Genomic DNA, 12,252 nt, shown 5'->3' with positions numbered 1-12,252 from the left:
ACCTGGCAGGACAAGCATCACTACTGCTGGAAACTGTGATAAGTAGATGGAACCAGGTGGTGGTGAATCCTTTAAGTCAACCAAACAGAAGACCCGCTGAGAGCAGTTATCAGTGTTGTAGCCGAGTCACTTCCTAACCCTGGGTAGAAACCTAACAGGCATGAGTTACTTCCTAACCCTGGGTAGAAACCCACAGAGCTCATGGGTAGCTTGGGAGCATGAAAGCCACCCCTAATGTGTGCTTCCTTGTTTCTCATATTGCACATGACTGGCACCAGAAAATGCATTTTACTAGCATCGTCATGTTTGTGTCTCAAGGTCACCAAGTCAAATGTTGCTTTTTTACCTTTTGAGCCCGTTTATTGGAAAGCATGATGTCTATTTATACAGAAATAAACCGAACAGAGTTTTAAATATATAAAAATAAATTTAAAAGTATTTACTTGTTCAAACCCAACTGTATGTATTTGGCCAGGAGGGCCAAGGTCAGAGAGCTGATTTCTTATGCTCCCAACTCAACATCACTCGCAAATATTTGGTCTTCTAAAAGAAAAGATGTGACTCCTAAATAGCGGTATCCTTACCTGTGTTCTTATCTTTCAGGAAAAAAATCCACCGTGTCCTTCATTGCCAGTGTAATAATGTTGATATCACAGATACTAAGAGGGAGTAAAAATTCTTAAAGCAGAGACTATTATTATGTCCTCTTTGGGTTTTGTAAGATGAGTGACACTTCAGAGTGACTGCTGTGAAAGCTTCATGGCATCATGTTATATGGTGAGTAAAAGAAAGTGACATGGTTTCATTAACAACAGCCTTTTGAGGAGCATGTTAAAGAGCTCTAGCACATTGGAAAACATGTTGATGTCTGTCAATCTCTCAAATAAAAATCATTATAGAAATAAAATTTAAAGTTAAATATCTTCATGGAGTGCTTATGATGTGACTGGCACTAAGCGTATATTGTATAATACTTACAGTAATCCCACGTTTTAGTAACTCCAATATGCAAATGAAAAAAATTGAGCCATAGATTCCAGCTTATTTCTATTTTCTGTATTCTATACTCTAGTAAGTGGCAAAGTTGTTATTTAGGGCAGATCTTTTTAATGTTTTTTTTTTAATTGTGGGAAAAGTTGCATAATATAAAACCATACTGAACTGTATGGTTCAGTGGACCTAAGTACATTCACATTATTGTGGAACTCTGACCATCATCTGTCTCCTGAAGTTTTCAGGGCCAGATCTTCTTAGGGTATTCAGAGATGGTTATATGCTACTTAAATCGGGAGAAGCTGATGGCTGAATGAAAATGTTAACTATTTGTGGATGACACCCCTTCCCAAAGGGCATAATACCTTTTCTCCTGGCCGTGACAACACTGGCCTCGTGTCACCATATCTACGAAGCTGTGTCATTATTCAGAAATCTTCAAAGGGACTCTGTATAGTGTTGGAAGACATTTCAATTGTCTCTCTCTCTTTCAATCACACACACACAATCTCTGATGCCTAGAGCGATCTTCCTCCTTGCCCCACCCTCCCTTGCCGGGGGCTGCTCTGGACACGTCACAAAACTGCCTCTGAATGCATAGGTTGTGCCTGGAAACCTCACTCATCCGAGGGTGTCTTCTTTCTTCAGCTTGGGTCCTTCTGTATTCCCACAGTAGGTATGTTTTATAAATCAGTTCTTCCCATGGTGTGCTGTGATTTTAGAAACAAACAAACCAGAAAAACAAGAAACTTAGGGAGGTGATGGAGGTTCTTTTTTTTTTTTTTTTAAGTTTGATAGAAATACAAGTGTAAACAAAGTAAAATGCACATTGTGACTATCAGAGATTGTCCCAAACTGACCTGAGAAGCACCTTGCAGGGCGTGTGTTCCTCAGGGTGCTGGGTTATCCTCCTGTTGCCTCTAAATCACTTTTCTAAAGGATAATGAAACCTTTTGCCTCCTTCACTTATGCAGTTATTTAAGTAGCTTAACGCTTAGAGGTCAACCACTTGCCCTCTTTCCAAGCTTCTGAGAGACACCTTGCTGTCACCTCCCCCCAAACACCGTCTATCATTTGTTTACTTCCACTGTCTCAACATTTACACATTGTAGATGAATACACTTTCAAGCAGTAAGTTCACTTTACTGGAACCGTGTCTAATCACATTAGCATCTCACCCACAGTGGCTGCCCCATAAAATGTCAAATGATCAGAAGTACCAGAGTTTGGGGCTTCTCTTCCGTGGTGGGGGAACCTGGAAGTAATCCAGCTGTTGAGGCAAAGAGAAACCTCACCTGTGGTGTTTCAGATCCATCACGGGTAGAAAATGGAGAGATAAGGTTACACCTAGGGAGCTGCTGAAACACAGGAAATCCAACCAACCCAAGGGCCACGTTAATTAAAGCGGAGCTCTGCCGAGCAGGGTTTATCAATCAGGCACCCGAGACTCCCCAGTTCAAGATCAAACCCAGCCAGCCGTTAACCGCGGCCAAGAGCCACTCAAGCGCCATTTGAAGCCCAGCCTGAACTTTGCTGGCACTGGCCCAAATGCCCATGATGGACTTTGATCTTATAGCTCTAAGTGCCATGGGATTCCAGGCCAAACCGAAGCTCAACTACCTCCACGAACAATGACAAAAGAAGACCAGAGTAACGATAACCCTATATGCAAAACAGAAAAAGAGACTCAGATGTATAGAACAGACTTGTGGACTCTGGGAGAAGGCGAGGGTGGGATGTTTCAAGAGAACAGCATTGAAACATGTATATTATCTAGGGTGAAACAGATCACCAGCCCAGGTTGGGTGCATGAGACAAGTGCTCGGGCCTGGTGCACTGGGAAGACCCAGAGGGATCAGGTGGAGAGGGAGGTGGGAGGGGGGACCGGGATGGGGAATACATGTAAATCCATGGCTAATTCATTTCAATGTATGACAAAAACTACTGTAATGATGTAAAGTAATTAGCCTCCAACTAATAAAAATAAATGGAAAAAAAAATAAATAAAAAAAGAAAGAAAAAAAAAAAAAGAAGACCAGAGAAAAGCAAGGAAGGTCCCCAAATTCAATCACATGCCAAGGAAATAACGCTGTGTTGAGAAGCAGCCAGGGTCTCACAAGCTGCTCTTTGAGCCTTGGGTCACAACAGAGACAGCTGTTATCTCCCGCAGGGGTATTTTTGTCTTTGCACATTTCCTGCTTGTTACGAAGGTCTTGTGCATCCATAGCTTTTGCATGGTAATACTTCTTTCTCTAGTGTGCTTATACTCTCCACACCAGGTCATGTGCTATGCAGTCAGAACTTTCCTGTGGCTTAGATTGTGGGACCAACATTATAAAGGTTTTTCTTTGTTGTAATGGAGCTGGAACCAAGCCCTAGGCTTGGAAAGCTGTTCTCATGAGGAGAGTTGGCTGGTCTCGAGGAAGACGTGGTGTGTGTTCAGCCCTCATTTCTTAGGTACCTTTTCTTAGGAGGCTCTGTTCCTGGGGTCGGCATGGCGGGCAGCCAAGCGTTGAGAGAAGGAAAGCTGCTGTGCGGTGGGTACCGACGGGGCCGGCAGCCGTGTTGAGTGACGCTCTGCACCACAGGCCCGGCCCAGGTGTCCAGGACAGAGGGATGTGTGTGACCCACAAGCCATGAACTCAGGAGTCTGTAGCTCTGGGGGTGGGGTGGGGTTCAGAGCAGGAATTCCTTCTGCTTACATTCGCTTTCTGGCAGAGCTGAACCCTTTCCTGTGCATGGAGTATTTCATTAGTTAAGATGCTAAGTGTCACCTGGAGAAAAGGGTACTTTAATTACTAATGACACCAGGAGTGGCCAAAGAATAAAGCCCTGAAGAACTGAGTCAAAATAAGAACAAAACCACAGCTATCTTCTATATGGTTGCAATGAGATAACTGTGTGCTCTCCTGCCTTCCCCTCTGAAGGTGATTCTAAAATGAAAACCTTGGTCATTAAGTTACCTACATTCATGTTCTTTCGCCTCCATGCGTTAATCTCCTGCAAAGACAGGAGTTGGGGTCATGGGCTCACTATGTGATACATGGTCCCTCTGCATTTTGCATTAAGATCCTGAGGCTGGAGGAGGAGGCGGCTTGATTGCATTGGTGTCCTTTCATTCAGCAAGCTAATGAGAGCAGGCTTTGTTCCATGTTGAATTATTGGCATTACTTTAAAGCATTAAAAAGTCATTTAAAATAGTCTTTAAAGCAGTAAAGGACATAGCCTGTTCTCTTCGGGTCTTCTAGTCCAAAGACTAGAGATAATAGCATAACAACAGTCCCACACCCATTTATTTCTGTGCATGATTATCGTCCTTCCCTGACGTCTCCTCGTTTTGACCACACCTCTCCCTCTCTCCCCCTCACTCTCTGCACTCCAGCCCACTGACCTCCGAATACTTCCAAGGTGCCCCAGACTGGCCTTTGCACCTGCTGTTTCCACAGTCCACCTGCTCTTCCTCAGCATCTGTATGGCTCAGCCCCTCATTTCCTCCATCCCCTCTGGGTCTCTGCTCAGTTGTCTCCATCTGTCTTAGCAAGGCCCTCTTCCCTGGCTGCCTGCCTAAAGATTCTTCTGTACGAGACACGTTCTGTCTTCCTTCTCGGCTTTGTTTTACTCCTCAGCATTTACTGCTATACTATAAATATACACACGTTATAAATTTTATTTTTAGCTTGTTTTGTGTTTGGTCCCCAAGCAGACTGTTAAGAACAGACACTGCTTCTTTATTTTGCTCCCTGTTGTATTAGGGCTTGGAACTTTAATAGGAAGTTTTTTTTGAATGAATGGATGGTGCCAGCCTCTGTGCCAGCCACTCATGATCAAGTCAAACATGGTTTCTCATTGCAAGAAGTGTCCAGTCTCATGGGAAAGACAGTTTTTAAGGAAGAAATTCAAATGAAACTTGCTTCCTGTAGGGAGCTGCAAGGGTGAGCAGGCAAGGAGCCTTATCTGGTCTCCCGATGTTTAAGCTGAGATCTGAGCTCACAGGAAGGGCAGAAGACAAGAGAAAATACGGGCAGTTCCAGGTGGCTGCAGCCAGGTTGTGGGAAGTGAGATGCATCTGGAGGTGCAATGAAGCTCACAGGATGCGCAGGGGCGTGAGTGGGGAGGTTACGGAGACTGGGCAGTGCGCAGTCAGGCAGGGGTTCTAAGAAGGGAGATGGTGTGATCCAGAGTAGCATTTTAAGCAGATTTGAGAGAGTGAGACGAAAAGTTTCAAGGAAGCAGACCCCTCAGTGTGTGCAGACTGTCAAATCTGTCTCCAGGAAAACCAGATGACTCTGAATGAACAAAAATAGTAAGGACAGAGGGTACGTACAAATGAAATGATTTCTTCAGGTCCTTAAAATTCTAGGAACAGAACGAGCTCATTCCCGCCTCAGTATTTCCACCCACCATGTGCTCCTCACTGGAAATGTTCTTTTCACCCATCCAAAGCTGCCCCTGATTTCCGAGCACAGGTGCAGTCCACCTCTCCAGAGAACATGTTAGGAGCTCGTTCTGTCCTCACTGATATTTCTTTCCTTTGATCTCCTGAAACACTCAGGTACACACCGCACACGAATGGTCTACTTTCTTGAATAAACGGATACCTTATGACCATGGGTAGAATGTCCTCTCCTTGCAAACAAGGACGCCCCCCTCCACATCCCACCCCCCTAGAGAACGGATGAGACATACTAGGGTCTTCCAATATAAACCAATTGATCAAGGTCCAGATTATTAAGTATACATTGGTATTCTGCCATCTTAGAATGACACTTAAAGAGTCTCACTTTACACATGAGGACATCTAGGTCAGCAGGAAAAACCAGGCAGAAGAACTAAGCTTTTGCGTGATTATCCAGCTATAATTTAGTGGAATGAAAATGAGTCAGAAACAAAAAAAAAGACTGGAAATTTCTCTAATATGACAAGACACTTGTAAAAGATAGACTATCCAAAATTTAAAGGCAAATCAGGCAGTTGCCACGATATACAGTAGGATCTAAAAAACCAAATTCAGTGGTTTGGCCAACTGTATAAACAGCCAAAACCCTCAAGATGGTATTTATAGCCAAGGTAATGAAGTGAAATATGGAGGAACAGTTCTAGGGCAGGGGGTGGGGTGGGGGGGTGGTGGCGGTGGGGGTGGAGATATTATAGCATTTCTTTCTGTTGTTTTGTACTGATTCAACAGTGATTACTTCATTCATTTATTCTCCCAGTGTCTTTTCCTCAGCTCCCAAGGACCAGTGAATGGATCAACACAAAATAGTGCTGTGTTTCTTGATTCCAGTTCAAAAATCATAGTATGTTGCAATAAACTATCTTTTCTATCTTTTGGTGAAGATTTGAGGTTTTTGTTAAGACAGGCAATAAATGGGAATCACATTGCTGATCCAGATCAAGCAGTTTGTCAAACTGTTACAATATGCTCACACATATTGCTCTGTTGCTCAAACTATGCTGCAATTATCCTGTTTATTTTGTGTCAGTTACAGCATGATGGGGATGTCAATCATACAGCTCTAGTTACAGGTATGTCAGCATTTCTATTCTAGGTGCTTACAGTCAAGAGTTTATAACTTGGCCATAAAAACTAACCATGGAATGAATCTAGGCACATAAAAGCCACTTCCCAGAAGAATATTTTTTTAAATACAAATTAGGAAAAAAGCTCCACCTGTTCTGCTATTCTTACATTACCTACCAGTCTCCATATAAAGTAGCAAATTGTTTTCCCTCATTTTCATTTAAAAAAAAAATTTTCTTTAAATAGTGTACTTCAGGGCCTTTTGGTGAATTTTTGACCTGACTTGTCTAGTAAAGATCAATTGGAGTGAAAAGTACTAAGCTCATTTTTTCGTTATGCAAAGATATTTTTCTGGAGGTTGTGAAAGGAGGAGGCAAGCTTGGCTGATATTAAATCTCAAATCTGAGTTCAGGACTATTTCTGGGTGCAAACAAGACACTAGTATTACAAATGTGCATTTCAAGGCTCTCTTTTTGAAAGATCTCTAAATTTTTAGGTAATGAAAAACTGTGAGATAAAAGATTTAATCTTGTTTTCCTTGCAACTTCAGTAACAGATATTTGCTGCAAACTGTGTTCCAGATACTCTATGAATATTAGGCCATTCAGTACTCATTAGTAGTCAATACTCAAACTAATGCTGCGAAGAGGCACGACTGCCCTCATTCCATAAATGAGGAATCAAACGCTCAGACAAGTTAAGTAACTTGCCATAGGTCACACAGTGGAGTGAGGGCAAAACCCTAGCCCATGGATAGAGAGGCTCAGTCTTTGGGTATTCCATATAGTCATAACAGAGGCAAGTCATGCCAGAAAGTTCCAGTGCTTCAGTGGAACAATCTACTTACAGTTAAATACACATTTGAAAGGGCTTAACACTAACATATAGTAAATGTCTGAATGGCAGCTTCTAAGGCTCTGCAGGGCTGGGTCTAAGTTACATGTGGACACAGCAGCCCGCCCCTCCAGTTAGAATGCCCATTTTTGCCCATGTTGTGGAAACTTGGCGATTGCCCCAGTCATCTTAAATACGTTAAAAAAAGTTTGTCATGATCCAAAACTGATCATGAGGGCAGTAAGTAGCTCTGACTCAAAGTTAGATACTCTCTTGCTCTCAAAGAAGAGTCCCATCCTGGGTTTGGTCAAAGCTGGTCTAAACATTGATGGGTTAGCCCCAGATGGGGATTCATATTTGTGTATGCTGAATTTGTCCTCACGCAGCTGCTAGATAATAAAGTTTTGATTTGATCAGATCTATTCACATTACTTGGAGCTTCTTCGGTGGCTCAGTGGTAAAGAATCTGCCTACTAATGCAAGAGATGTGGATTTGATCCCTGGATCAGGAAGATCTCCTGGAGAAGGAAATGACAACCCACTCCAGTATTCTTCCCTGGGAAATCCCACGGACTGAGGAGCCTGGCGGGCTACAGTCCATGAGGTCACAAAGAGTCGGACACGGCTTAGCAACTAAACAACAACAACCACTCCCAGTACTTTAGTAGTCACAAGTCAAATTCATTATTTTTTCATGGTTTTCAGAAAGCACTTTTCCTTCTAATGGTTCATAATTTTATGTGAAGGAGAAAGGAAGGGAAAAAAAAAAAAACAAAAGAAAAGGGAGCACGAGGCAGAAGAGGAGAGGAGGTGTGATCTGTATGAAAAGCATTTTTAAAACAATCATTGACCAAAACGGGCCTCAGATACACAAAATCCATTATCATCTTTCATCTTTTTTATAGTGTATCTACTTTTATCATAAGCCCAACAGGCAAATACCAAGTCAGCTTCACTATTTGGCATGGAGCCTGCAGTAATATTGATGATATAATATCAATCATAAGTTACCCTGTTATCATTATGTGAATATTATTTTATAAGCTTTAATAAGTTTCTTGAGCATTTAAGATGAAGGGTTTAAAAGTCTAAATTCATATTCATGCCAAATATGTAGGACATATTTTTCATAATTGTTCTTGTCCCTTGGGTCAGTAATAGTTTATAATCATCATAAAATTTCATTCTTAATTCCTTTTAATTTATCAGAAGGAAAATATGGATGGTTATTACCCAATTAAAATACTCCTGATGCTTTTAAGGTAGACATTATGGGGTTTTTGGAGTTTCACTGAAGACAATTAAAAAAAGAAAGAGCACCGCGTGACTTCAAACTGTTTTAAGTGCTCAAGTTTGCAGAGATATTCAGCTGTTCAGTATCCTATTTCCACCTGTCTTGTTCTCTTAGCATCTGTGATGTAACCAAGGGAAAATTGGAACATTTTTAATTTTAACCACACGAAAGGTGCAAAAGTGTTTGACTTAAAGACAAGACTATTCATTTGGTGGCTAGAGAATCTGTTCTGATACTACACATCCTCGGCTTATACTAATAGTTGCCTAGGGCAAGGACCAGGAATATGATCAGTGAAACACTTACAAAAACCAGATAGATGAATGAATCTATCTCCTTGGCTGGACCAAGTGCTACTTGTTCTGTGAGAGACACAGAGGTGTGCCCTTCAGATGGATGTTCTGTGGTGATGATACATTTCTTCCCAGATGGTTCCAATGCTACTAGCCAGAAAACAGCCCAGCAGGGCAGCTCAATTACAATGATTATGATTTCTTCCAGAGAAGTTAAATGGGTCAAAGTGATAGCCACAAAAAGAAAACGCCGAGCCATCAGAATTTCATTCCAATTCATTATGAAACGATCATGCAGAATTTAATCTCACACCCCTTTCTTGACTTGCTCAGTTTCTACCTATTTTCTTCTCTGATCATGACCTTATTTGATCACAAACTTAAACCAGAACAGTACTGAAATCTCTTTTAACTTCCTTCCCTTCACTTATCAGAATATCTTAATTTCACGCACACATGAGTCCAGTTCTCCAAAGAGAAAGCCCTCCAATTCCTAAACTTCGGAAGGTTTACTTTAAAAAAAGAAGAAAATGCTCTTGGGGAGGGGGATACTGTGAAGATGCCTTATTCTCACCCAGGCTTTCAAACAATTAAGGAACTGCTCTAGTAAACAAAGAATAAGTTGAGTCGTGGCAATGATGAATTGGTGTATATGCTCAAGGTAGGCAGGGTCATGTAAATATATGCAAATAGCATTCACCTGTTGTATTGTATACAGAGGACAAGATGGTTGGTTGGCATCACAGACTCAATCAACATGAGTTTGAGCAAACTCCAGGAGATAGTGAAGGACAGGGAAGGCTGACATGCAGCAGTCCATGGGGGTCACAAAGAGTTGGACACAACTGAGTGACTGAACAACAAACTGCACTGTATTTCATCTAGGGTGTGCTGAAGTTCACAAACAGATCTGGAGCCTGCTGCCTTATTTGGCAAAAATAAGCATCGCTCCAGCTCCTAGAAGCAATTCACTGCTGTCTCCTAACGCATCGATCATTTGTGAATGACATTTTCTAATAAAATAAGCACATTTTCACTAGAAATATTGGATCTAGTCTACTAGGATCCATATCAGAAGAGATGATGAAATATTGGGCATTCTTAAAAAAAGGAGGGGGGTGGCTTTCCCCAAAGGCTCAGCATAAAGAATCTTCCTGCAATGCTGCAGACACAGGAGACCTGGGTTCTATCCCCAGGTAGGGAAGATTCCCTGGAGAAGGAAATAGCAACCCACTCCTGTAATCTTGCCTGGGAAATCCTACGGACAGAGGAGCCTGGCAGGCTATAGTCCATAGGGTCACAAAGAGTCAGACACAACTGAGCAACTAAGCCCAAACACACAAATGCAAATAGTACATTTTTAAAAAGCACATTTAAATGTCGGTCATTTCTTAGGTGGGTCTCACCCACCTGGCACATTTGGCCTCACTTGTTATGTTCCATTTTAGCATGAGACTCTAATGCCTAAATACAAGTTACTCCAGTTCTCAAAAGTTATGAATTTTGATATATGGCCCCTCATTATGAAAGCTTACCTCTTTTTGGCTTCACCCAGGTGAGCGCATGACTCTGGGCTTCTCTTGAAGGCTCCAACCTGGAATGTGGGTTCCGCAGGCACCGACTTGTAAAGCGAAGTCCCACATGGGTAGGTAGCACTGCCTTTAGTGAGCCGGGAAACTCTAGCCAGAGAACATGGAGTCACTAAGTCTTTCAACGTAGGACGGGAGCCCCAACTTTTAAAGAGGCTAATCCAAACAAGTGACAAACTGCTGTACTTCAAAGACAGGAAATCCCTTCAATTGTTAAACTGTAAGGACAGAAAATGACCTACATTCAGGAAAATGGGGAGCTAGGAATTCAACATCATGTTTGTTCCAGTTTAATGAAGCGTGTTTGGTGAATATTAACTGGTTCTGAGGATTCCTATTCTGAATAGCCACCAGAAACCCGCATTTTCAGGATCTTATTTTAAAAAGTCACTTTAAAAGTTCACAGCAGTTTGAAGTTATTGTGTAAAGACTCTCTCTGGGCCAGTTTTCACCCTTAAAATTCACCTGGTTTAAAATTACAAATTACTCAGCATGTTTAAGAAACTGTATGAAAACGTTTTAACATCTTCCTAAACGTCAAAACTAAGGGAAGCCATCACCCTGCAGTGCAGCTTCGGAAAACAAGCAGATGGATTGTTTCAGGTTTGACAGACAGACTGGAAGTTCCTCAATGTCAAAGCACGCGATTCTTCAGTAGTTTTCCCAGCTCAGAATGCAAAGTCTACGTGGCCTTCTTGCCAACTGCCAAAAGTACTTCGGGCTGTGGATCTAGGAGTTTGAACCATGTGAGTATAAGTACTAAATTTTTGCCCAGTTTGCTCAGAATAAAAAGAAGGCCTAGAATAGCTAACGGGGACAGAGATGCGGTGAACGCGGTTTTCTCACGGCAGGGCCTCTGGGCTCCCCCAGCACTGAGAAGAATTCCTGAACAAATATGCGAGCAGGAAGGGAACGGGTGGGTGAAAGTCAGCCCCATCTCAGAACACAAAAGTTGTCCTGTGTTTACGTTTTCAAAAAGTGAAAATCCAAAAAAGGATTGAGATTGGAAAATTCCTCGGGAAACAAAAAGCTTAACCTACATTCCATGGTTGTATCAACTTAAGCCTTTCTGAGCAAGGAGGTCAAATTTAACTCTGCTTCCCTGTTTACCAAACAAGTCAACTTATTTTGTATGTATAGTTATAAACTGTGTGCAAGTTTCCTAAGTCAGGCACTCAGAATGAATTATGAATGGAATTAGCCAGCTTGACTTGGAATTTCCTCACTTTTACTGGTCTCTTAAACAAGATTTTTATACATTCATATGTAATCAATGGGACCAACACATGAAATGGTCCTTAACGTAAAACACTCTGTTTTAGAGTGATTTTGCAGTTAAGGAAACTTAAATATGAACTTCTAATGTGGAAAAGGTAGTTTTTACATGCTGCTTTAAAAATGATCTGGAAAACTGATGAGCTGGCCACAGTATTTCTGTCAGAAACTGAAATCAAGTTTGTATTTTAAGGTACAATTTTAAATACTTGCTTTCTTTCATGAAGCCAATCTGCTTCTTATATCCTGAGCCTTAGTCACCTTAAAATACATAAATTTGTTATTTGGCTATTGAGTTTTTAAGTTGCAGGGGAGAATAATTTAGATATTTATAAATACAGAGCATAAGGAAATCTTTCCTGAGTGCAAAACTACCTTTCAAATGCTCACTCATTTAAACGAATAAATGATACAAATATACCTCCTGATTTAATTTTGGCTAGTAGTTATGTC

The 12,252-nt window shown here is 41.5% G+C and overlaps 1 long non-coding RNA gene across 1 annotated transcript; it reads right to left on the bottom strand.

Annotated features, from left to right (window-relative positions):
• Positions 1 to 334: 334 nt before the first annotated feature.
• Positions 335 to 10,645, bottom strand: LOC139037991 (uncharacterized). Its single transcript, XR_011490896.1, has 2 exons — positions 10,471 to 10,645; positions 335 to 1,703 (listed from the first exon to the last, which is right to left on the bottom strand). It is a non-coding gene; the product is annotated as an uncharacterized lncRNA (long non-coding RNA).
• Between the last annotated feature and the right edge of the window lie 1,607 nt (positions 10,646 to 12,252).

Source organism: Odocoileus virginianus, chromosome 13 (genome assembly GCF_023699985.2).
Source record: "Odocoileus virginianus isolate 20LAN1187 ecotype Illinois chromosome 13, Ovbor_1.2, whole genome shotgun sequence".
Classification (NCBI taxonomy): Eukaryota; Metazoa; Chordata; class Mammalia; order Artiodactyla; family Cervidae; genus Odocoileus; species Odocoileus virginianus.
The sequence above is the reverse complement of the archived record's forward strand: the minus strand, read 5'-3'. Positions and strand labels throughout refer to the sequence as shown.